The 27927-nt window shown below is 38.0% G+C and overlaps 1 pseudogene; it reads left to right on the top strand.

Moving 5' to 3' along the window:
• The first annotated feature begins 232 nt into the window (after window positions 1-232).
• LOC139941804 (uncharacterized) lies at window positions 233-23069 on the top strand (annotated as a pseudogene).
• Window positions 23070-27927: the final 4858 nt, after the last annotated feature.

The raw sequence follows: 27927 nt of genomic DNA, 5'->3' as shown, positions 1-27927 counted from the left end.
GCGTGACGAAGTGGAGTGCCAATCACTTGTGAGAGGAGAGACATCTCCATTCGTCAGGACGAGGGCGAAGAAGAAGAAAAAAATCCAGCGTTTTCTTCATGTTTTGTGAAGGGTTCCGTCACCATGGCAACAAGTAGGTACCCCCTCTCTTCATTGGTGATTGGGAAACGGTTGATTCTATTTTAGATGTAGTCTCACGGACCGCGAGATCAATGTTTCATTCTGAGAGTAAATGATCAAGGGTGCGGATCTCTGTCTCTTTTTTTTCTCCCCACTACGTTTGGATACCAAAAAAACGAGAGAGAGTTTTTTGTTTCAACTTGGCAAAGATGTCTGGATATTTGCTTACGTTGGTTTGTTTGGTACTAAGTGCGCTGATACTAACGATGGGGCCACATCCTGCAGATACGACGCTATTAACAGGTAAGCAATTGATTTGCAACTACTTTTCAAATTATTTTGTTCTTAAAGGCAGTGGTAATTTCTCAAAATAACTATTAGCGTCAAACCTTACTTGGTGACGAGTAATGGGGAGAGGTTGATGGTATAAAACATTGTGCGAAACGGCTCCCTCTGAAGTGCCATAGATTTCGAGAAAGAAGTAATTTTCCACGAATTTGATTTCGAGACCTCAGATTTAGAACTTGAGGTCTCGAAATCAACCATCTAAACGCACACAACTTCGTGTGATGACCGATTGAGTTCAAATTTTCACAGGTTTGTTATTTTATACATATGTTGAGATACACCAACTGTGAAGGCTAGTCTTTGACAATTACCAATAGTGTCCACTGCTTTTAAGCTAAAATAATATGCATCGGGTATAAAGAATATTCCTTTTTGGTTTGTACCCATATATTCCGATCCAGTACTTTCCTGAGTTCTGTGAAAACAAATTTCCACATGCATATTACTTGGGTGGGATTCGAACCCACGACTTTTGCAATTTTGGAGCAGTGTCATCCCAACTACATTTGTTATCTTGTAATAAAACCCAAGGAAGCCTCATATCAGTAAAATTACTCTCTAAAAGATTTACACTCAAATTTATTAGATTCAATTGAAACTAGGGAAAGCTACTTGTTTCCATTGATTAAAAAAAAACAAATCTGTGAAAAATTTGAACTTGATTGGTCATCGAACTTGCAAAAGATTAATAACTGAAAACACCACTATAGCACAATTTGTCTGCTGCCAGATGCCTAATTTGTTTTGATCAGTTTCAAAAATTTGAGTGAGAAGTTACCTCTTTCTCAAAATTGTACGTACTTCAGAGAGAGAGCCGTTTTTCACAATGTTTTATACACTATCAACAGCTCTCCGTTGCTCGTTGGCAAGTAAGTTGTTTTGCTAAAAACTATTTTACCAATAGTGTCCAGTGCCTAAAGTTATGGGTTCTTTAACGCGCACTATAAATCTTAGTACGGGGCCTGCCGTCGATTTCACAAAACTCTTCCTAACTTAGGATTAGTCTTAGGAGTTTAGGACGAGTTCAGTTCCGTAGCCGAAGACGTAAGGACGCATTGAACCCATACTAAGTTAGGGCGGGTTACTCGTCCTAACTCGAGATAATACGAGTCCTAACTCTTTGTGAAATCGACGGCTGCGGCTTAAGTTCCCGGCTTAAGGTCCCGTCTGAAGGGCAAACCATTTATGGTTTAGTATCTTGCTCGAGGAAACAGTTGTCACGAACGGGACTCGAATCCTGTGCTAATCAGAAACACCAGAGCTTGCGTCATTTTGCTCTTAAACAAAACACGTAGCTTAACAAGTTTTGGTAGTATATATATTGACAATTAAGGTTTACACTTTCAATACCGATGTGTTGTTTAAGCCATTCGATTGTTTAAATCAGTTAATAAAAAAACCGTGTACAATATCATTTGAGAAAATTTAATTTCGAATAGTTGTCACGATTTTAAGATAACGCCAAATATCCGGCGCGAATAATGTCCACGCAGGAAGAAAAATCCCTAACAGTAATACGCAACCTGAATAGCGCTATAGTCAAATTTGGGGATAATAATTTATGTTTTTGTACAAAGCCACAGTAGTTCGAAGTGAAATGCTTCCCAAAATGCACTCTGCTGTTCTTCATTACCAAACCAATACAGACCCTTTAAAGGCAGTGGACACTATTGGTAATTACTCAAAATATTTATTAGCATAAAACCTTACTTGGTAACGAGTATATGGGGAGAGGTTGATAGTATAAAACACTGTGAGAAACGGCTCCCTCTGAAGTGGAGTAGTTTTCGAGAAAGAAGTAATTTTCCACAAATTTGATTTCGAGACCTCAGAATTAGATGAGGTCTCGAAATCAACTTGCATCTGAAAGCACACAACTTCGTGTGACAAGGTTGTTTTTTCTTTCATTATATCTCGCAACTTCGACGACAAATTGAGCTTAAATTTTCACAGGTTTGTTATTTTATGTATATGTCGAGATACAGCAAGTGAGAAGACCGGTTTTTGACAATTACCAATAGTGTCCACTGTCTTTAATGTTCACTGAATATTGTAACAGGTTATATTTTGGCGGTTTACTAACCAGATGAAAACAAGATTGGTAGCTACTGGAAACGAATATAATTTGATTCCGAAGGCTCACCAAATAGCCTTCTTCACCAAATCCAAATCAGAGAAGCGATTCCTTCCGAATCCTTTCAAAATCAAGAATTTTTTTTTAAGACGGTGGACACTATTGTTAATTGTCAAAGACCAGTCTCCTCACTTATTGTATTTCAACGTATGCATAAAATAAAAACCTGTGAAAATTTGAGCTCAATTGGACCTCGAAGTTGCGAGATAACTATGAAAGAAGAAAAAACTTGTCACACAAAGTTGTGTGCTTTTAGATGCTTGATTTCGAGACCTCAAATTCTAAACTTGAGGTCTCGATATCAAATTCGTGGAAAATTACTTCTTTCTCGAAACTATGTCACTTCAGAGGGAGCCGCTTCTAACAATGTTTTATACTACCAACTTCTCCCCATTAGTCGTTACCAAGTGAGGTTTTATGCCGATAATTATTTTGAGTAATTACCAATAGTGTCCACTGCCTTTAAAGATCATTGAAATTACCGTTACTAATTTCGCATCCATCAATCGAAATAAGCTTCTGTGAGTACAAATTAGATTATTTTCTATATGAGTAGCAGTTTAAAAAAAAACGTAAAACGACACGAATACGAGTGTTCTCTGTGAGTACGAATAGATACATTTTTCTTCTTGAGACCGAGCGAGGAAGATTACATCTTATTTCTTATACAGGTACAATATAAACTGCGCCAATAAAGTATCTAAACACTTACAAATGGTCAGATATATCGGAACCTGAAATAGTATGCCAAAAAATAATTATTCATTTCTATTCACCGTTAATTTCTGCACATTTTGACACATCTTATGTTGCGCTACGATGTTGTTTGGTGGATTTATGGGCACTTGAGTGGCTTAAGGTCGAATTTCAAAAGTTGCAAAAGCCCCTATTCGAGCTAAATCGTTGTATTGTGACGAGTAAGATCAGCGTTTCTTTTGCCCGCCTTTTATAAATGATTTGTTTGTCGCGTTTTGGATAAATCGGTTGCAATGAACATCAGCAATAATTGTCAGTAACCAAGCAAAGGGGTCAAAGATGGGAGGCATACAACAAAATGGGTTAAGAGCCAGAATCCCTGATTATGGTAAGACAGGGAAAGGTGTTTCAAGATAACAGGAAAGATGGCTCAACTGACCAAACAGGAAAGAGGACGGATCGTTGGTTTGATAGAAGCCGGTATGTCGATTCGAGCTGCAGCTCATCAAGTTGGAACGTCACCAGCGACGGTCAGTAAAATGGTGGAATGGCTACCAAGCTCAGGGAAATGTGGACAACCTGCCAATGAGTGGCCGCCCGAGTGTGACTTCTGCAGCAGAAGAAAGTGAACAAGTCCATCAAGCCTGACACCACTCTCGAGGGATTGCGACGCACCCTGATCAGGAAATGGCAGGGGATTGACCAGGGACAGATCAGATGTCTCGTTTGGAGTATGAGAAGACGACTCCTTGCCGTTAACAGTGATGGAGGACACACCAAGTATTGAGGACAGGATATCAGCAGTTTTAGAGTTAAAGATACGGCCATAAACTTCCTGGTCAAGTAAACGAAACGAGTTTGTGTCTTTTGTCTTGATTTTGTCTGTGTGTGATGCTTGTGTGAGTTCCCTTCTGGAATTGGGGTGAATAGGGGCTTTTGCAACTTTTGAAATTCGACCTTAAGCCACTCAAGTGTCCATAAATCCACAAAACAACATCGTAGCGCAACACAAGATGTGTCAAAATGTGCAGAAATTAACGGTGAATAGAAATGAATAATTATTCTTTGGCATACTAATTCAGGTTCCGATAAATCTGACTATTTGTAAGTGTTTAGATACTTTATTGGCGCAGTTTAGTTTGTATGGGTGTAAGTATGACTTTTACTTGAGTACTAGTTTAAGTTGCGAGTGTGAGGACAGAAAGTGAAGTTATCCCCATGCGTGAACTTATGTGCGGTCCCGGTTCGAATCACGCCGGGGGAGGGAAGGGTACAATAATGTGGATTGTGTCTTCAGTCCCTAACCCGACTGCGCGTGTTTTCCCTGGAAATAATTCACTGGGGTTTTACCTCCCACCCATCTAGAACTGCAACTTCCTTCCGTGTCTTCCTTGTCTTCTCTAGGTTCTTGGCTAGTACATTGGTTTTAAGTTCGCTTTCTGTGAGTCCATTTTAACTTCACAACCAGAATAAATGAAATAAAGTTCAAAATCTTTAAAAAGAAATATCTCCGACTTAATTTTCCTGAAACCCGATGCCCCCTCCCCTCCCCCACCATTTGCTTGTCATGAACATTCATAAGCTGTTAGTATACTTTTTTTGCGTTTCGTACGCACACAAAGCTGTAGCTTATTAATAACAGAAAAAAGGTGGTGGAATGTGAATGCTGATTCTTATTTAGCCCCGGGGTGGGTGCTGTTTACACTGTTATAACTCTTGCAGTCACTGTTTGATCACATTGATTTTAATTGGAGATTACATTACGGCTTCGGTCTCACACACACAAAAGTTTCTGCGCTGCCTAGCTGGACATGCCTTATTATTTCCAAACAACTGAGTGGGGCTAAAGAACTTTTTATTGCATCGTCACAACCCGAGTTTTTGCAAGCCGAGATTGGGAAAACTATGGAAAGCCATAATGTGCAAATCTAAAACAGATAGCCATATAGTTTGATAGGAATGTTACACAAATATTTAAAACTACATTTATTGGGGTTAACAATAATTCTGCTTTTGAATCTTTACAGGAAAATGTTGAGTTTGGTCACAATTTTTGTTAATAACACACGCGTTTTGCTGTAATTCGGCCGGCGACGCCAACCGGCGCACTTTGTTTAGCATCAATGGACAGGTCTATAAAACACTCGTAGTACATCTGCTTTGTGTTTTTTTCGTTCTTATAAGTTGGGTGGGTGGGGGGGGGGGGGCTTGTATTGTGAGAGGGGCATTAAGTGAAATATATTATTGCTTGTGACAGTCCAACCCCAAACCTTTAGGGCCATCCTTTTTGGTCATCTGGCATGTATAAATCTGTTCATGGGGGATAGCAAAATTGACTCTCGGGTGCAGGCTTATTATGTGCAATATAACTGCCGTGATACAAGGATTAAAGTGATTTTCTTTCAATTTCAAGGAAATTTAATTCCCAATATCTCATCTGTCTGGAGCTCATGTATTGATAAATGTCACAATGTTTTTATTTTTTACTTTTGATGTTAATTTTGTTTATGTATTGTATTTTATGTTTGACCTGTGATTTATATGTATTTTAATGTTATTAAACTATAAATCATGTTATTCAGCCTAACTGGCCGTGAGAATGATAGTTATTTTAAAGGCAGTGGACACTGTTGGTAATTGTCAAAGACAAGTCTTCTTACTTGGTGTATCTCAACATATGCTTAAAATAACAAACCTGTGAAAATTTGAGCTCAATTGGTCATCGAAGTTGCGAGATAATAATGAAAGAAAAAAACCTTCAGATACTTGATTTCGAGACCTCAAATTCTAAACTTGAGGTCTCGAATTCAAATTCGAGGAAAATTACTTCTTTCTCGAAAACTACGTCACTTCAGAGGGAGCCGATTCTCACAATGTTTTATACTACCAACCTCTCCCCATTACTCATTACCAAGTAAGGTTTTATGCTAACAATTATTTTGAGTAATTACCAATAGCGTCCACTGCCTTTAATAAACCATTTCAAATCAAATCAAACCATAAAATAGGGTAGTCGGTCAGACCTGATGAAGCATTACATATAGTCATCGTGAAGGGAAAACAAAATTACTGTTTCCCAACCAACCTGTTTTAATGTCTCCACTCAGAGGGAATTTTCAGGCAGAGAAAGAGCCATTGAATAATAATTCCACACGTTTCAATCAATGGATCGTGCTGATCTTAAGGAAAACTAATTAAATTAAATTCAATGCAATTTAAAAACTAACTTTATTTATCTTAGATTAGGCAATTACTAATGATCGGACGATTCCATAATAACGACAGTTAAACATTTCAAACAAGGGCCCTATGACCAGTGGATGACCAAGGCTTATGTTGATTCTGACCGTGTTTTATAGGCACTGGACACATTTGGTAATTGTCAAAGACCAGTGTCCTCACTCGATGTACCTCGACATATGCATAAAATAACAAACCTGGGGAAATTTGGACTAAATTAGTTGTACACCATTTTGTTTTACAAGTTTGTTTGCTTTCACATGCCTATATGGAACTGCAGCTTCAAGCCTGAAGTCTTTTAATATTTGAGTGAGAAATTACCTATTTCTCAAAAACTACGTTTCTTATGAGGGAGCCGTTTTTCACACCGTTTTATACTTTCAACAGCTCTCCATTGCTCCTTATACTAAGAAAGTATATGCTAACACTTATTTTGAGTTATTACCAATAGTGTCCAGACCCTATAACACGGAGCAGAAATAGTGGATTGTATAATTTCAACTGAGACTACAAGGTTATCGTAAATGCAATTGAATACGAGTATCAATGGACTCATGGCTAAGGAATTGAAAGTTTAAAACATGAATAATTTTAAAGATCCATTCCGCAGACACGTACACAAGTATCTATAACGTCATGATGAACTTCCTTTTACATCGCGCCCGATGGCGATTTACAATTTCGCACCTTTATTAGTTTTCCCAGCCTTATAGTCTGTGATCTGCAAATCTCTAAAAATTTACCCGCCGGCCATTGTTTCAGTCGGTCGTAATTTGCATGTTGTTGGCAATGGGATTGCCATTGCCTTCGAATGTGGTGTTCTTTGACATTAGAATTTATTGCGAAAAGAAACTGTGGTTTTCTGCTCTGTGTAGGCCTAGGCCTATACCGTTTTTTAAAGGGACATTTAATAATAATAATAATAATAACATTTGTATAGCGCTTTGTACGGGCGTTTCAAAGCGCTTTAACATTGTTTCAAATCAATGGTACTACAAAACTATTGGTTATTATTATTTATTTATTTATTCGGCCATTTCAAACAGGACAATGACAATACATGTAATTGCAAATAAGATTATAGTTAAAGGGGGAAAAATAGAAAAAATATGTTGAACAGAACTACATGAAGGCATACATGCTAAATAATGACAACTAAAGCACTGGTCCTGAATGAAGATGACTGACATACATGTAAGGTTGGGATACAACAAGAAACATGTGAAGAATAGATGAGAGAGTAGGGTAGATTGGGAGAGGACAGGAAAACAGGGTGGGAGAGGGAAGAGCAGGGAACTGGGGACAGAGACAACCCATTTCAAGCTGTTCAGGATTAACAAACGAGTACTTAAATTACCCTTTGACCATCCCAGTCTACAACAGCTTTCGATAGTATACAAAGCATTGTGAGAAACATTTCACTTTCGAAACTATGGGGTTATGTAGAATTTTTTTTTTTTTGATTCCACACAAGTAGAATCTGAGACGCGTTTGATTGCTGTAACGCATTTCAGATTATGTATTCTTAGCCATGTTCTACCTGTGCGTGAACATACTCGCTCCGGCGATATCTCACTCATAAACGACTTCGAAACTAAGTTTTCACATGTTAGTTTTATTGTACAGAAACATCTACATTTGATTAAAACGGCTTCAGAAAATCCAAAGGTATATATATGCTATGCCTTTGAATGAGATGTAACTAAGATATTTCAAAGAGCACTCCGTTTTCTTATCACTTGGAGTCTCGCCTTGCCTCGGGGTGTCCTGTCAATTTCAAGGTAAACAGGTGAAATTAATTGCATCTGTTTGCGTTGATATGGGACGATACACAAAGAAAATATTTGAGAACAAAAATGAATAACTTATTAATATGTGGGGGTCAGCTACATTAAGGATAGCAACCCCAATTTGCGAAAAGCCCCGTTACGTAATCACCCTCAAAACGTCGTAGTTTGGAGCTCCAATTTGTAAAAAGCCGATTCGTTGCACCGTGGAGGTATAACAAAGCAACTCCCACAAATGACGTCAAAGCATTGTCCTTTGACGCGCGCCGTCAACGGCAGAAGTGTCCTTAGTTTTTAAAACCTAGGTTGAGGCCTGATTTCTTAATCGATAATTACGAAAAATTAAGAAGTGTACACATATCAAAATGACATTATAATGGTGAACAAATGCATTATAAACTAGTACCATTTCCATTAAAAACATTTCGCTCGAGTAGATGTTTAAAGACACTGGACACCTTTGGTATTATATACTGTTAAAGACCAGTACTTGGTGCATCTCAACATATGCATAAAATAACAAATTATTTGATTTTTTTTTACTCAAATGGACATCGAGGTTGCAAGAGAATAATGAAAGGAAAAAAAAAACCACCCTTGTTGCACAAATTTGTGTGTTTCAGATCCCTACAAAGGCTTCAGGCCTGAAGTATTCATATTTGAGTGAAAATTACCCCCTTTCTAAAAAACTAAGTCACTTCAGAGGGAGCCGCAAATGCTTGGATAGACCAAGTGAGAACACTGGTCTTTGACAAAATATCAAAGGTGTCCAGTGCCTTTAAAACACCCTGTGAGGATTTCCCCCCTCATACGCCAACGCACCCGTTTGCCTCTTTAGTCCACTCAAGTCACCTCGTCAGCCCTTCGTCGGTATATTAATAAAAAAAACTATCCCCTCTCTTTAAATAGGACTCAATGAATTGTTTATGAAGATTGAGTAGGGAACAATCTAGCAAGGATTAGAAGGGGAAAAATTTGATTTATGGAACCATGTATTAATGACATTTTCTTGAATTTGCCGACCGAGAGAACAGGAGGAAGACAAAGGTGACAAAAAGAAGGAACAAAACCGCCAAAGGCAAACGTTGTGTCATTGTGGTTACGATAAAATGTCTCAATAAGTTAGTCATGGCTGGATTTTGTATTTCAAGGAATTTTGATTCAGATTGCTTTTTTTTTTATTCTGTCCAAAACTAGTGACATTTATTTTCTTATTTTGTGTCATGAATCTTTCATCATACTGGTGTGCAGTTGCCGTGAGTTTTTTTTTTTTTGTTTTTTTTTGGCATGGAAATGATATTTGGAAGGCATTTTAGGGACCTTTTCAAGACTAATCTGGGAGAAACAGGGGAAAATACCATCCATGAAAAGGGCTTGTCGGAGAAAACATGGGAGAAGTTCACTGTGCACGTGGTACTGTTTTGGAAACCGCAGAGACATTTAAGTCACTGCGGTTGGACATCTTTGGTAATCGTCAAAGACCAATATTCTAACTTGGTGTATCCTCACGAATCGACACTTTAGAGTCTATTCTCTGACTTGAACTACCTATACCGATTCCGTTACTTATGAACAGTTTCAGTGAATTTGATTTCTCAACAATAATGGTCATCATCAAGTCGTCGAGCGCCATCTAGAAGCTCGAGCCTGCATTAATAATAATGGTAGGTTCATAAGATTGCCCATGCGTACATATTATTGATGCTAAGCTGTCATTCATCAATGATTTGGTGTACGATCTTCTAAGAGAACTACGTAGGCCGACAGAGGCCATCAACAAAGCTCTCATTACTGCATATAGTCAAATACCGTCTCTAATAACCAAGGAGAACTTGCATCTTCATCAAAATACCGCCATCGTTTCACATTATCGTTAACATTGATATGGTATAAGTAGCTTTATGTTTTTTTAAAGACTGTTTAACTTTTACAAATTGTGTCTATGCACATGTGAGTGTGAATACTTGGTTATAATTTACTACATAGTCTGTCGGAAATTTAAAAAACCTTCTCTGTCAACTCAGGAACACTTGCACTTTTCATCAAAGGGCAACCGTCATTTCAATTTTAATAAACTTTAATATACTAAAATGATCTTCATCTTGTTCGTGAGTAGTTAGTTGAACCTAATTAATTTATACAAATTGTGTCTATGTACATGCAGTGAGTGCCGACTTGGTTATCTGTATAGGCCAGCTGTTAAAGTGTACTCTGTCCAAATTGGTCACTCTGAAAGTACAGAGTGTTTTAATCAGGGGAGATTTAAAAGATTTAAACACAGTTTATGACTCCTTAAGTTGATCTAAATTTTGGGTAAAGGCATATTTTCAAAACTAGATTAAAAACTTACCTGATTAAATCACGATTGCTCGTTCTTTGTTGTTTATTCATGTTATTTTTTTTGTAATCAGCAATAGAAACAATACGAAGATATATAAAGTGATGTATATTTGTTTAATTTTTTTATTATATAATGAGTAGGGTAGATGTCCTTTGCTTTCCATCCAAACCGGACCTTCTTCAGAGGCATAAACAAGTACAAACAAATACATATCAGTTTATAAAAAAAACAGAGGGGAAAGGGATTAAAGCCATTGGACACTTTCGGTAAACAGTATTGTCCAAAGGCCCACACTTCGTGTATCACATTTTATGTATAAAATAACAAACCTGTAAAAATTTAGGCTTAATCGGTCATCGGAGTCGGGAGAAAATAACAGGAAAACCCACTCTTGTTTTCGCACGTTTCGCCGTGTCATGACATGTTTTAAAATAAATCCGTAATTCTCGATATCGAGAATTTATAATTGTTTTAAGGTTTCTCAAAAAGTAAAGCATTTCATGGAATAATATTTCAAGATTACCTTATGTAACCCTGTAGGTTATTTGTAAATCTGTGTTTTTATTTTATAATTTTTTTCTGTTCCGAAAGTGTCCAATGGCTTTAAGGGAAAGATCCAGGAAAAAGCGGGAAAATTATAGCAAATCAATATAAGTTATAATTTAATAAAATAACATAAAGATATCAAGACGAAATGAGTTACGGATGCAGGGTCGTAACCTTAAAAACCAGGTGCCCGGAAACAAAGGGAATTGCTCTTCCAGACAGCAATGTCATCATTTGCGGTGTTAAAGAGCAACTTGTGACGTTTGATCATTTCTTGCGAAATGTATTTCCCATCAAAGTGCAAAGCCATTATGTGTCGGAAGTCATTTATATTGTATAATCGTAATTTGAGGTCACGTTGAAAAATGTAAAAAAGAGGTAACTGTAGTAGCCGGAAAATGTATACTATGGAAGTAGGTCTCTTGGAGAAGTTGAGGTTTTCTATATACCTCGAATTAAATCATTAAGTTGCCTTGGATCGGTCGAGTTGGTCTTTGAAAAGCGTTTGTAACCGTTTTTTATAAAATGAATATGGGTAGAAAGATGTTGTAAAAGTAGAACACAATGATCCACACAAACATCCATCGAAATTGCACGGTTTTCCTTTTACCTCGTCGACTAACACGGTCGGCCATTTATGGGAGTCCAATTTCTGACTCCCATGTAATGGCCGACCGTTTAGTTCGCACAGTAAAAGGAAAACCAGACAATTTCGAGGCAAACTTGTGTGGATCATTGTATTCTACTTTTAAAACATCTTTCCAACCATATGCATTTTATAATAAAAAACGGTTACAAACACTTTTTGTAGACCAACTCGTCCGATCCAAGGCATTGTGTTCCTTTAAATACGTGACAAAAGGCCCTGGCAGCAGGTTCGTTTAGTTCATATAATTACGAAATATAATATAGTAGGATTTGAAACTTTGCATGGTGGCAACATGATAATAATAATAACACTATGTAATGATAATCTTTAAATGGGATGGGGTGGTTCTGAAAAGAACCGTTGGTTTAAACTCGATATAGTAGAGGATTGCGGTAACGCCATGTAATGATTATCTCTAAATAAGTTGGGGTGGCTCTGAAAAGACCCTTTCATTTCAACTCGACGTTTCGATCAGTATGCTCTAATCGTCTTCTGAATCATAGTAGTGGCTTCTTATAAAGCGCTCATAATTATCCGTCACTCAACTACGCACCGATTGTTTATACCACAGAACCAGGGTGGATTTCACAATTGAGTTAAGACCAGTCTTATCTCAAGTTAGGACGAGTTACTCATCCTAACAAAGGACTTGCTTTGAATTTGCAATATCTGCTATAGGATTAGTCCTAAGTTAGGATAGTCACTGTCACATATCCACCCGCCAACAGAGGGCGGTGTTATTCAACATGGCTGATTAAACAGTTGTAACAGCTCAGAAGTCTCCTCGTTCCTCAATCCTTATTTAGGCCACATGCCAACAGTCACAACTCTTTGTGAAATCGGAGCATGGTATCCTGATTCTGCTAAGCAGGGCTTCCTCATGCATAGCAATTTTTGCAAAAATATTGTTGTTCTGTATTTTGTTTAAAATGTTTTCATTTTGTTTTTGCAGGTGGCAGAGGAGGGGCAAGTCAAGAGAGCGCCATGGGATTTAAACGGGCGATAGAACAAAGAACAAAAAGAGATTTGTGTGCAACAATAAGGAATGAATATATTGAATGTGGTGAGTCTTTTTACTTCATTTTTTTTGTTTAAAGCCATTGGACACTTTCGGTAAACAGTATTGTCCAAAGGCCGACACTTCGTGTATTACAACTTATAATATGAAATAACAAACCTGTGAAAATATAGGCTCAATCGGTAATCGGAGTCGGGAGAAAATAACGGGAAAAACCCACCCTTATTTCCGCACGTTTCGCCGTGTCATGACATGTGTTTAAAATAAATCCGGAACTCTCGATATCGAGAATTGATAATTATTTTAATGGTTTCTCAAAAAGTAAAGCATTTTATGGAATAATATTTCAAGAGAAGCCTTTCACCATTACCTTCTGTAAACCCTGTAAGTTATTTGTAAATCTGTGAACCCTTTTTTCTGTTCCGAAAGTGTATAATAGCTTTAAAGAGTTTTGATACATTTCGTTGTTGTAGATCAAGTTTTTGGCCATGACATGAATCCCCACTCACTGTGAATGAACCATAATCGTAATATAATTTACCTCTAGAAGTTTGTGATTTCCAGGCACTTATTAGCACTGAATGACTTGTTGCCTCCAAGTTGCATGAAGTAAACAACTGCTCTGCGTGACATGTGGTCTTAAGTTTCAACGAAATAAAATGTTGACAAAAAGTGTTCGAAACTGTGTGGTTTGGAGGTACCACAGGTTGTGAGAAGCTCCAATACTGGACATGAAGTTTGACTAATTCAACCTGATGTTTTTGATTTCCGGGCTTTATTAGCGCTGAACGACCAATTCCTTAGAGGTGAACTTGAGATGTATCAAATCGAGCTAAACTACATAATGTAATTACGTTATTGGATGTCAGTCAGTATCAAGTTCTGTGTCAACAAGCCGGCAGGGAAAATCATCACAGTCAAGAGCGTTTGTGATTACAACTAGACTTAACTTTTTGTCGTAACAAAAACAAGGTGTGCGGGATGTGGTTCAATTTTTGGTCTTAACACATCCCAGTTTGAACACATGTAAGCTTCATTTCACCTTTGTAAAGTACGTAAAGCCCTTTCATATGATTTATAGATTGTCAAAAAAGCTTTTTATGTGGTTGAGGAAGTGAGAACTTATGAAATATTGACGACTGTAGAAGAGACTAACTAACCGTAAGAAAAATGTACGTGTATGTTGAGAAAACGCCTCGAACATAGACATACATGAAACTACATCGCATGCTCTAGGGAAGAGCACTGGAGCATGACTCTGCACCGCATACACTACACGACGTGTACGTGTAAAATATTTATGCACGACAAATGGTGAGTTCGTAGTTTTCTTTAGACATGGAATACACCTAATTATTTAGTGCCATCTACTTGCTCCCTTTCTGTTTCTACCATACCTTAAAAGCCACTGGACACCTTTGGTAATTGTCAAAGGCTAGTATTCTAAGTAATTGTCAAAGACTAGTGCTCTAAGTTGAAGTATCCCCAACCAACAACAAACCTGTGAAAATGTGACTCAATTGGTCATCGAAGTTGCAAGATGAAAGAAAAAACACCCTTGTTGCACAACTTTGTGTGTTTCCAGATGCATAATCTGAAGATTTTATTATTTGAGCAAGAAATTACCCCTTTTTCAAAAACTACGTTACTTCAGAGGGAGCCGTTTCTCACAATGTGTTGTACCACCAACAACTCTCCATTGGTCGTTACCAAATAAGTTTTTATGCAAACAATTTCGTTGAGTAGTCACCAATAGTGTCCGGTACCTTTACTGTAGGTGTACAATACAAAAAAAAAAACTATTTTCGATAAAATAAATCTAGATTCTCTCATCAATCTGAAAGGATCAATTGAAAAACCTGCCAGGTTTTTTGGGGTCAACAATTGGAAAAAAAACCGCTTTGTATGATTTGGTCTTCACACTATTGGTGACCTTTGGTGAACAACGGAGGTAAAATTTCCCACAGGGCGAAATATGGGTGTTTTTTACGCTGAGTTTGTGTGTTTGATGCGGAGTTGATGAATTTCAAAAATCTGAAGATTCATATTTGAAAACGAAAAGGGAAGGAAAAAACACGCAAATAACTTTCAATAATATCAATATCTTTAGCTAGGTATGTAGCGTACATAGTTTCAGTGCCCAGTGCAGAAAATTTGACCTTTCAAGCGCTGACGTCATAGGTCACATAGTACCGAATGTAAACAAAATCAAAATGTCGATCACAAACTAAAGTAATAAATATCTTCGATATTTTTTAAAAACTTGCCATAAAGTTATCATTTCATTAAGTTCTGCTTAATGACAAAGAAAACATAAAACTGGCCGTAAGAATGATTTTGTTTTTTTGTTTTTGCAACAACAAAAAAGGCACAATTTACTTTACCGTAACAAGCTACATGATATTTTATTTACTGTGGACAACATTTGGGTGCTAGAATCGTGTGCTTACCTCAATTTGGGTAAAATTTGTACTGTGTTTCAGTTAGGCTATTTATCGTTTAATACACCACATAGCTGTCCATATTCGCCACTCATGATGCAATGTTGAGGTTTACGATTAAAAAATATCTCTTGGCCTAGTAAAGTTTGAACTTAGCATGCCAAAAATACTACATTATTTAAAAAACGATAAGTATACGGTAGTGTGAACCTCTAAATACAATTATATTTTGCAACATATGACCCCTATAAACATCATAAAAAGCCAGACACTTCGGCGATGATAAGACGCAGCACTCAAAATGTACATGCAAAATTGTGGGTGGCCCCCCCCCCCTCTCCCCACCCCAAGTCCCGATGGGTTAGTTTCCACGTTCTGTAGCATCAAAATGCAAAAATGCACACCCTTGGGATTCCTTGCTATCCCTTTACTGTTGCAGAATCAGGCACTCTGAAAGAGCTATGGTCAATGAAACTAGACTAACGTAGTTTGGGCGTCCTTGCCTTGTACCCTTTTGCCATTTCTCTCTTCCCCCCTTCCCTCTGTACTTTATCTAATAACATTACATCGTTTCTGAGGAAAACCTCTACACTTTCACACTGTAATCAAGACGCTGTTTTCACCGTGGAGCGACAAAAACTCAATGTACAGCTCTTTATATCTAGTAGGGTTTGAAGTTGAATAGAAACTGGCTTTTTACTATGAACTGTATTGGGAGCCAAGAAACCTCTCCACAAAAAAAAGTGATGTAAAATCTGCATCAAATTAATTTTTACGATCTCAACGCATTTTCTACGGTTGTTGTTGTAATCGAAGTAAACGAAATCATAAATTATAAATTTTTAGTTGAGTTTCAATTAACGAGCAAAAATGATTATGCAACAACAACAACGACGACAACGACGACGACAACGACAACGACAACGACAACGACAACGACAACGAAAACGACAACAACAACGACAACGACAACGACAACGACAACGACAACGACAACGACAACGACAACGACAACGACAACGACAACGACAACGACAACGACAATGACAGCGACAACGACAACGACAACGACAACGACAGCGACAACGACAGTGACAGCCACAGCAACAACGACAGCGGCAGCTACAGTGACAGCGACAGCCAAAACGACAACGACAACGAAAACGACTATGACTATGACAATGACAACGGCAACAACAGCAACAACACCACCACCACCATAAACAACAACAACAACAACATGACCAATCTATAACTGAAAGCTCTTACCACTTTATCTTGAAGCTGTAGTTTTCCATCTGTCCCCTCAGAGAGGAGGTTCGATAATTTCTTGTCCACATCGCATTGAGGATTTGATTGGTTGAGGGTCCAATATGATTTGAAGCCTCATTCCTTGGAGTAGATGACTGATTGAATAGTTTGTTCCCCTCATCTACGGGGGCGTCATCAACCAGCAGGAACTTTTTTTTAATCATGGAACACCGAAGTGACCGGGGATCGATCCCCTATATCTACTGTTTTGATAAACCGTCATACGTAGAAAATTGTGTTTTCTCCCACAGCGTGACGATTGGAACTCATCAATGGGGGAAAATGTCACCAACCTCAACCCACCAAACGAATTCTTCGCATCTAATCACACAAAAAAGAGAAACAGAAGAGAGGGGATTGTTAGGGGGTAGCCATTTCACTAAACCAGGTCAAGGTTTTGTAGTTTATGCGAAAGTCAAACACGGAATATGTTCAGACTTCAAAGGGAAGCTGGAGCAACTTGAAATGTGATGCTATACAATAATTTGTTTCGTCCCTTCAACATTAACATGACTGGAAATTGGTTGGTAAAAATTGAAGGAGATGGGTGAAAGTTAAATCAGGGAGTTAAAGATTGAAGCATGGGAGTTTGAAGTTGAAGAAGGGAGATCAACGTTGAAGATATTGTGGTGTATTTTGTTTTTACACCACAGCGAGGGGTTTTGTACTGTAAACTGCCAATTCCTGTCACGAATAGGAGACTACGTTCCGCGCCTTTTGAAACAATCCTCCAATAGGGAACATTAATAACGTAGCCTCATCTCAAGACAGGAATTGGCAGTGTTACAGTCCAAAACCCGTCGCTGTGGTGTAAACAAAATGCAGGCGGACAATAGGACAATAGTGCATGTTGTTAATATCCATAACTATTTACGAGAGAAATGATTTATTTATCCCTTGTTATTTTTTTCATATTCTGTTTTATTTCTATGCAGCAACCAACGGGTGCAGAGACGCTAAAGATACTGCATACGCAACGCATTGTGGTAAGTACACTTCTTGAAAAAGAAAACAATCATAATCGCCATGACCAAATGAGGGCGCTATAGACCTATGAGTAAGCAAGCCGAGTTAAAAAATAAATATAAAAAAGTCAAGTTTACGAAATGTACCTGTCACAGTGTTTAGATTAAACAAGGGACCACACACAACCTTTTTCATGAATCACTGTTGGTATTTTCTTGTTCTAAAATATCATCTATCGGATACGTTAAAGAAACATTTCAACGATCAGTCATTACTTTGTGAAAAATTAATTTGGCATAATGGTGTCTTGCTGATTTGTCGGTCAATGCTCTGACCACATTTCATGACCACATTACATGATAACACTGCACTATTTTACCCAAAACTAACGATCACTGGATATGTTTGGTAATGTAAAGACCAGTATTCCCACTTGGTGTATCCCAACATATTATGCATAAACTAACAAATCTGTGATATTTAGGCTCAATTGGTCATCGAAGTTGCAAGAGAATAATGAAAGAAAAACACACTTGTTGCACAAAATGTGTGTGCTTTCAGGTGCCTGGAAGGGCTTCAGGGAGTCGTTTCTCACAATGTTGTATACTATCAACGGCTCTCCTTTGCTCTTTACCAAGTAGGCCTTATGTATGTGTTCAAAAATAAACACAAACTGACAAAGTTTGAGATCGATCATCGATCGGCCACGTGGGTCACTAGAAAAAAACAGTGAAAAACCGATTACAAATTTTGCATGACATCGATTAAAATATGAGTAACATATAAGTAAAACGCTCACTGAATGTTAAACTCTAAATGGGAAATTAGTTTAATTTATTTCAGACAGAAATATTCCAAGGGATGTTTCCTACTATCATCATCATTAGACCGTGTAAGTTTTATGTAAATCTGTCATCTTAGAAGAATTTTGTTGCTACCAATTTGTAATGTTCCTTTAACAAACTTGCAAAATAACACCCGAATATACTTTCCCTTTGAACACACAGGAGCGAGAAAGAGGACATTCAATGTCGACAGCAGTCAGTTCTACTTACGCCCGCGAAACTATAGAGGGCCTCGTCACTGACCAGCTGCGCCCAAAAGAGGACACCCCTCCGCGTTCGTTAACGCACCGTAAGTACCTCAGTTTTATGTCACAAGAAAAACAACCCAAAGTTAATTTTGCTTAACAAATGATTTTCCTGCACTTGAACCTGCGACCTCCAGATGAACGTGCCAGCGCCCTACAACCTGAGAGCAACAGAGCAAGTTCGATCAACGACCAAAGTTAACCATAGTTCGATCGACTAACTCCATAGAGTTATAATATGTTTAGGCCGTGTCCGAAACGACGACTTCGGCTACAGCTATACGTCTAGATCAGCGCGTCTACCAGTGTTGAAGAATAGCAGACGCGCGCGATCTAGTCGTAGCTGTAGCCGAAGTCGCCGTTTCGGACACGGCCTAACTATGACTCAGGCCGTGTCCGAAACGGCGACTTCGGCTACAGCTACGTCTAGATCAGCGCGTCTACCAGTGTTGAAGAATGGGCAGACGCGGGCGATCTAGCCGTAGCTGTAGCCGAAGTCGCCGTTTCGGACACGGCCTAACTCTGATCGAACCCGCGTTTGTCAACGATAGTTGGACCAGTCTAGTCGACTATTCGCGACCATCCACTCGAGGCTGGTCGAGGTTGGTCGCATCGTTGGTTACCAATAGCAATTTGTCATATCACAGTGTGCTGCATGCAGAGAGGACCAGTTATTCTTAAAATAGCTGAAAAGAAGTGAGTATGGACTTTGTATGTGTTCACGGCATAGAGCTATGGTTCACTGTCATCTTTATCACATACGGTCGCTAGAAAACGACAAGAGTCGTTCGCACTTTTATTTCAGCGCGCATGCCCTTCGTCCGTCACGAACTAACCACTAGTCGACGATTGTACCCTGATCGAACTGCTCCTAGTTCAATTCTTGTTCGGGTGCCAAACCAGTCATACAAGCCATACAACTTGTAACCGCAATTTGATTTGATACAAACAGGAAACATTTTGGGAATCAGTGTAATATAGCAAAGGGATCACTTGAAGGGGACAGTCTTTAGACTTGATTCCAAGTCTGTCATTTTCTATCTACCTGATAGCTTCGCTTGGCCCCAGCGGCCAGCTCTATATCCAGGACCGATGGGATGGGCTAATTAGCCTCACAGATTCTTGTTCGGGAAGTATATGTCATGCGTGCAGTGCATAGAAATAGAAGTGTAGTGTGAGTGTGATGCATGATGGGACTGAGCAGTAATGAGCGTGCTTGATACGTTTGCCCATCCCAACGCCTTTGGTTGGGGCAAGAAGGCGCAGGGGCCGGGGACGAGCGAACCTGATAGCCAGCCAGTACACTAATGCCTTACAGAGCGCCCTCTCCTAGATAAACCTCCGTCATTAAAGCCATTATACACTTTCGGAACAGAAAAAAAAAGTTCACAGATTAACAAACAACTTACAGGGTTTGCAGAAGGTAATGGTAAAAGACTTCTCTTGAAATAGTATTCCATGAAACGCTTAACTTTTTGAGAAAAAAAAATTAAAACAATTATCAATTTTTGACAGCGAGAATTACGGATATATAGTAGACACATGTCATAACACGGCAAAACTTGCGGAAACAATGGTGGGTTTTCCCGTTATTTTCTCCCGACTCCGATGACCGATTACGCCTAAATTTTCACAGGTTTGTAATTTTATATATAAGTTGTGATACACGAAGTGTGGGCTTTTGGACAATACTGTTTACCGAAAGTGTCCAATGGCTTTAACCACCTATGAGGCATCTTTGTTTCATTACCAAAAATATATAATAATAAGATATCAACAACAATGATGTATTGCCCCGTGAAGAAGGGCAGGCAGTGTGTATACCATTATTGCAACAGCCAACATCACAGCCCGATTGTTAAGTAATTTAAAGACACTGGACACCTTTGGTAATTGTCAAAAAAAAACATTCTTCTCATTTGGTGTATCTAAACATATGCACAAAATAACAAACCTGTGAAAATTTGGGCTCAAGTGGTCGTCGAAGTTGCGAGACAATAATGAAGAAGAAAAATCTTGGCACATGAAGTTGTGTGCTTCCAGATGCCTGATTTCGAGACCTCAAAATCTTATTCTGAGGTATCGAAATCAAACTAAAATATTTTAGTTTGAAAATTACTTTACTGCGGGGGAGCTCTTTCTCACAATATTTTAAACTTTAAACAGCTCTCCATTGCGCGGTAGCAAGTAAGTTGTTATGCTGACAAATATTTTGACTAATTACAAATAGTATCCAGTGCCTGAAAATAATCATGTTTTTTTTCTTCCTTTCCTTTTTTCTCTTCGAAGGGTTGGCGGTGATTTGAATTTAAAGTGACCTTACTGACAGACGGACCGAATGGAAGATGAATTTTAAACCGTACAATCTACTGATACTACTTCTTTTGACTCCATTTGGGACTCCTTGAACAACATGTTTCATTTTGAGAGGGTAGTTTTCATATTTTGTAAACCTTTCGTGGTGTGCAGTCTTAATTATTGACTTGGATTTTGTTTTCTTTAATATTAGTATATGTCATTTTCTTAAAGGCACTGGACACTATTGGTAGTTTCTCAAAATAATTGTAAGCATAAAACATTACTTGGTAACGAGTAATGGAGAGCTGTTGATAGTATAAAACATTATGAGAAACAGCTCCCTCTGAAGTAACGTAGTTTTCGAATAAGAATTAACTTCTCACTAAACAATTTGAATTTGATTTCGATACCTTAGAATTAGATTTTGAGGTCCCGAAATCAAGCATCTGAAAGCACACAACTTGTGCCAGAAAGGAGTGTTTTCTTTCATTATTCTCTCGCAACTTCGACGACCAATTCAGCTCAAATTTTCGAAGGTTTGTTATTTTATACATAAGTTGATATACACCAAGTGAGACGACTGGTCTTTGACAATAATTACCAAACGTGTCCAGTGTCTTTACGCTCTTTTAATGATATTTTATCCGGTGTTTGGTGCTGCTGTTAGATATGCACAACTTTTATTTCATCTATTATTTCTTTCACTGGTTTCCTGAAAATCACATTTACATCTGTCTCTCTGTGAATTGTTCAGATGCATCCTGTATTCATGCGCAAAGTTTCATCAGTAAGAATAGTGTTCTTAAAGACACTAGTCTGATATTTTTTGCTAGCAACCCCAGTTTGGGGGCGTTTCCACTTCAAACTTTAAATTTTCAAGGGGCAAGTAAATTTTTTTTTAAATTACTTCTAATCGCAAAGTTGTAGTTAAAATACATGTTGTTCTTTACTGTTCCTTGTAATTGATAATAATCTGTGGTAAAAAAAATGTTGTCAAAGACTTTTTTTACTGGGTGCATGTAGCAATAAAAACAAAAATACAAGAACAAAGTCAAAACAATTTCAGGTATATAATGCAAATGAGCTAGTAAATTTAATGAGCAAAACAATACCGGCAAATTATTTATGGAGGGGACATTTATTAAATTATGACGTAGTATTAAGGCAGGTAAACTGCTAAGCAATGTTTGTCAGTGCTAAGTAAAACTACGTCACGTGCTAACGATATTTGACCTTTGACCCTCGAACAATGTTACAATGACTGACGTCACAGCAATCGACTGTCTTTAGAGGCTGGCTAAAAATAAATGTAGGCCCCAAGTCTTTTTGTTTTGTTTTTGATTCTTAGCGATTCACAGACATTTTATCAGAATGATTTGTATGACTTAATTTACCTGCGAACAGCAAGGTTTACAAATGTACTTCACATGACATTTTGGCTTAGCGGTTTCTGGTGAGCCGGGTAGGTCTGTGCCAAGCTAAGCAAAAGTTTGCGATTTATTACTTTATCCTACAATTCGACACTTAAACAAATGAAATCTAAGGGCTAAATTGAGTTTTATGAAAAATTGAATAAAAACGGTGTAAAGAATCATTGTGTAAGATAACCTTACTGTGCCAAAAGGTTTTGATTTATATTTATGTGAGTTTCATGACAAGAGAAGAGGTCAACCTTTAAGATCCAAAAACATCTAATGACGTCACATTTAATAATAAATTGCGTTCGATTTGAGCTTTTGATTAGCGAAAGTATTTCCCTTGTGAAATAATTGAACAAAAACATTGATGACCTCAAACTGACGTCACACTTTCTAAATTTTGCTCCGTAAGAGCATGAGACTTGTAAAACAAAATACTTTTAAAGGACTTTTCCGTGCGCCACTAATTATGAATGAGATTGTACAATAAGAATGAATTTTGATTCTTATGTTAAGCATTTACCGATGTTAACTGGTCATTGTGATGAAAGGAAAACTACAATGTGTTCTTTTTGGTTTCATTTAATGATGTACAAATGAGCAAAGATACCAATGCCCAGTTTGGGGAATTTCAGAGGTTTTCAATTATAAAATATATAATGTAGATTTTCGCATTAAAGAATAAATATTGAACAGAGAAAAACAATACTGCTTCTTGTTTTTGATGTGTATTATTAAGTTCTTTTTTTTCCTGAGAGTGTTTTTTTCTCCTGAAGTATATAAGTTGAATTTGTTTCGTAGGCCCTTGTCGCAACTGAACTAGACTTGACTCAAGTCCTAATCCCGTGCCATCCCCAGGAAAATACTGTTTTGTGATGCTCTTCATTTCAAAACCTGTTCCGCATGGGACCACGTTTTGATGGCGAGCGCGAGCTGTACTGTGTACGCTACGTGTTGTTTTATAGGAAGTTGGTGGGATGCTTAGGGACCTCTCATACGAGAATGGGACTTGAAATCAAGTCTACAACTGAACAGGCAAACAGTTCCAGGCAATCACATAGTCTTCGTGCAAAACGTTCTTAGCGTGTTTTTACCTGACCGATTGGTCACAGATTCGGCTCTGTCACGCTTCACGAAAAGAAGGTGCCACAGACCTTCATCACGGTGTGGTCATCTTCGATTTTACTCCATTCCAACTCATTGTTACTAAAATGAGGCTGGCCGAAATAATAGTCTGGTGCCATGCGCAATGAATGTTAGCACTCATTACTGTCATTGCAAACAGGGAGCATGACCAAGATGGTGACAGCGTGATATACACACAATGCTTGAACCAAGACTAGCAATTACCAGGAAAAAAGGCACTCTCATCTGAAAGTTCACACATTTTTCTTTGGGATCGTAAGCAGCGTTTGACAAAATAATTTGCTACCAAACTGCCTGTAGAAGTTGCTTCGTGTGAACATGGTGTGACAAGGCCCCCACACACCATTACCCAGGAACAACAAATTACCACAACATATTCGCCAAGCAACAACCATTAGTCTAATGTTTTTTAGGGGGTTAACTTCAAAGCTATGTACATGGGTAACGTCATCCGGGGCGCCCACTTAATGTAAATCTGGCTGCTTAGTCAAACTGCACGTCCACCTCCCGTTAAATGTAGATTGTGCAGTAAATCACCAGAACATTCAATGATCATTCTCGAACGGAATAATGTGCAAAGTTTTATCGCTAGCTAGACAAGCATGCACTTCATTAAACGGTTAGCGCTTGCGCAACGAGTAAGGTTATAGACCGGAGCTGTGTATGAGTTGCGACCTAGGGACCGGTTGTCTTTTAGTCACGTGGTTGCTCGTGCTGGACGCCATTTTGTCTCCAAATGCAGTACAACCCGATGGGCAGACTATATCGATGCAGCAAAACCCCATGGGCAGACTAGTGCCAGACTAGTCTGCTCAATTCTCAATGGGTTGTGCTGCTTTCGGAGACAACATGGCTTCCCAGCAACCACGTGGCCAAAGAAAACTGGTCCCTCAATGGCGCAACTCTCTCAATGCACAGCTCTGGTATTGACGGTAATGATAGCGCCCTCTGTGTGTTACACATGTTCAATAATAATTCCATCATTCAACCCGTGGATGGAGGCGCAGGCCCTCTTCGATTTGACTCAATTCAATAAGAAAATACCATTTCGCCTTCTGTGTTCGTTGGTTTAAATGCACTGTTCACGTTTGGTAATTGTCAAAGAAATGAACAGTTGGGCTCAGTCTTCATCGAAGTTACAAGAGAATAATGAAACGATAAGAACAAACACTATTGTTGCACAGTGTGTGCTAAAAAAGGGTTCATACATGAAGTATTTTATAAGTTGACTGAGAAATAACCTCTTTCTCAAAAAATACGTTTTTTCAGAGGGAGCTGTTTTTTACAATGTGTTATTTCAACAGCTCTTTAGTTATCAACTAAAAGTTTATGCGTCAATCATTTTAGGAAATTTGTGTACAATGCCATTAATTAAAGACACTATTTGGTAATATTTGTCAAAGATCAGTCTTCTCACTTGGTGTATCTTAACATATGCATAAAAATAACAAACCTGTGGAATTTGAGCCCATGTTGATCATCGAAGTTGCGAGATAACTATGAAAGAAAACCCTTGCCACACAAAGCTGTGTCTTTCAGATGCTTTATTTTGAGACCTCAGAATCTAATTTTGAGGGCTCGAAATCAAATTCGATAAAAATGACTTCTTGCTCGAAAACTACTTCACATCAGAGGGAGCCGTTTCTCACAATGTTTTTTAATATCAACAGCTCTTCATTAATCATTACTAAGTAAGGTTTTATGGCAATAATTATTTTGAGTAATTACCAATAGTGTCCACTGCCTTTAAGTCTTGTCAGCCAATTTAAACAAGCCTTATTTTGTGAACTGGGCATAATGTACTTCTTATGGGTGCCACGTCAACTATCAACGTTGCCAAGTATGCTTTGAAGGTATTTTACACCTTTTGTAATTATTGTCAAAGACCAGTATTTTCACTTAGTGTATCCAAACATGCATAACAAAACAAATCTCTGGTAATTAATTGGGCCCAATTCATCGAAGTTGCAAGAGAATAGTAGCATTACAAAACCAAACCACTGCCTTCTTGCAAAAATGTAGTGCGCTTTCAGATGCCAACAAAAGCTTCAGGCTTATGAGTGAGAAATTACGTTTCTCACATTGTTTTATATAAATAACAACAGCTCTCCGTTGCTCGTTAAAGACACTGGACACTATTCGTAATTGTCAAAGACCAGTCTTTACAGTTGGTGTATCTCATCATATGCATAAAATAACAAACCTGTGCGAATTTGAGCTCAATCGGTCGTTGAAGTGAGATATTAATGAAAGAAAAAAACACCCTTGTCGCACCATGGGCACACGAAGTTGTGTGCTTTCAGATGGTTGATTTCGAGACCTCAAATTCTAAATCTGAGGTCTCGAAATCAAATTTGTGGAAAATTACTTCTTTCTCGAAAACTACGGCACTTCAGAATATGCTGTTTCTCACATTGTTTTATACTATCAACCTCTCCCCAGTACTCGTTACTAAGTAAGGTTCTATGCTAAGAATTAATTTTTAGTAATTACCAATAGTGTCCACTGCCTAAAGCTTTATGCTAACGATGTTGAGTAATTACCAATAGTGCAGTGCCTTAATCTATTAGAAAGCAAAAGCGCCGTTTAATTTTAAATGCAGCCAGTAAAATAAATTAGCATTTCTGAACAGCTGCATTAGTTTTTAAATTAAACGCTTTTAGGCTGAGCAGACAATGGTCCAATGTCATATAGCTGTGTTAAAGCACTAATGGCAATTACTTAAACTAATTGTTAGCATAAAACATTACTTGGCAACGAGCAGTGTAAAGCTGTTGATATTATAAAACATTGTGAGCAACGGCTCCCTCTGAAGTGACAAGTATTTATCGACTGCAGGCCTGAAGTTTTTTTAAGGCATCTGGCTGAAAGCACACAAATTTATGCAACGATGCTGCTCATCCTTTCATTATTCTCTTGTAAATCAGAGTTTCCATAAATTTATTATTTTACGCATAATGATGGAATACAACAAGGGAGACTACTGGTCGTTGACAATTACCAAAGGTGCCAAGTGCCTATATAAGCACAAAAAGAAAGTTAGTACATCAAAATTATGCTTACTGTGAGATGATTACCAGCCAAAGTAGCATGTCATAATTATGCGCATTCTTTGACTTGTATCCTGCTGGGCTTATATACATTGTCCATAGCACAGCATTGTTTATAATAAATGCAAAATAGTCCGTTTGAATTACGCAGCTCTTTGAAATTCCTGAAAGCAGGAAAAAAACATGCTAAGCACAGACAAATCCTCCTTAGCTGAATCTGAGTACCAGCCAAAATTTATGAAAGTTTTATGTGACTGGTACTGGCTTATGAGTGAGAAATTACGTTTCTCACATTGTTTTATATAAATAACAACAGCTCTCCGTTGCTCGTTAAAGACACTGGACACTATTCGTAATTGTCAAAGACCAGTCTTTACAGTTGGTGTATCTCATCATATGCATAAAATAACAAACCTGTGCGAATTTGAGCTCAATCGGTCGTTGAAGTGAGATATTAATGAAAGAAAAAAACACCCTTGTCGCACCATGGTCACACGAAGTTGTGTGCTTTCAGATGGTTGATTTCGAGACCTCAAATTCTAAATCTGAGGTCTCGAAATCAAATTTGTGGAAAATTACTTCTTTCTCGAAAACTACGGCACTTCAGAATATGCTGTTTCTCACATTGTTTTATACTATCAACCTCTCCCCAGTACTCGTTACTAAGTAAGGTTCTATGCTAAGAATTAATTTTTAGTAATTACCAATAGTGTCCACTGCCTAAAGCTTTATGCTAACGATGTTGAGTAATTACCAATAGTGCAGTGCCTTAATCTATTAGAAAGCAAAAGCGCCGTTTAATTTTAAATGCAGCCAGTAAAATAAATTAGCATTTCTGAACAGCTGCATTAGTTTTTAAATTAAACGCTTTTAGGCTGAGCAGACAATGGTCCAATGTCATATAGCTGTGTTAAAGCACTAATGGCAATTACTTAAACTAATTGTTAGCATAAAACATTACTTGGCAACGAGCAGTGTAAAGCTGTTGATATTATAAAACATTGTGAGCAACGGCTCCCTCTGAAGTGACAAGTATTTATCGACTGCAGGCCTGAAGTTTTTTTAAGGCATCTGGCTGAAAGCACACAAATTTATGCAACGATGCTGCTCATCCTTTCATTATTCTCTTGTAAATCAGAGTTTCCATAAATTTATTATTTTACGCATAATGATGGAATACAACAAGGGAGACTACTGGTCGTTGACAATTACCAAAGGTGCCAAGTGCCTATATAAGCACAAAAAGAAAGTTAGTACATCAAAATTATGCTTACTGTGAGATGATTACCAGCCAAAGTAGCATGTCATAATTATGCGCATTCTTTGAC

This window comes from Asterias amurensis, chromosome 9 (assembly GCF_032118995.1).
Source record: "Asterias amurensis chromosome 9, ASM3211899v1".
NCBI classification, from domain to species: domain Eukaryota; kingdom Metazoa; phylum Echinodermata; class Asteroidea; order Forcipulatida; family Asteriidae; genus Asterias; species Asterias amurensis.
The sequence above is the reverse complement of the archived record's forward strand: the minus strand, read 5'-3'. Positions and strand labels throughout refer to the sequence as shown.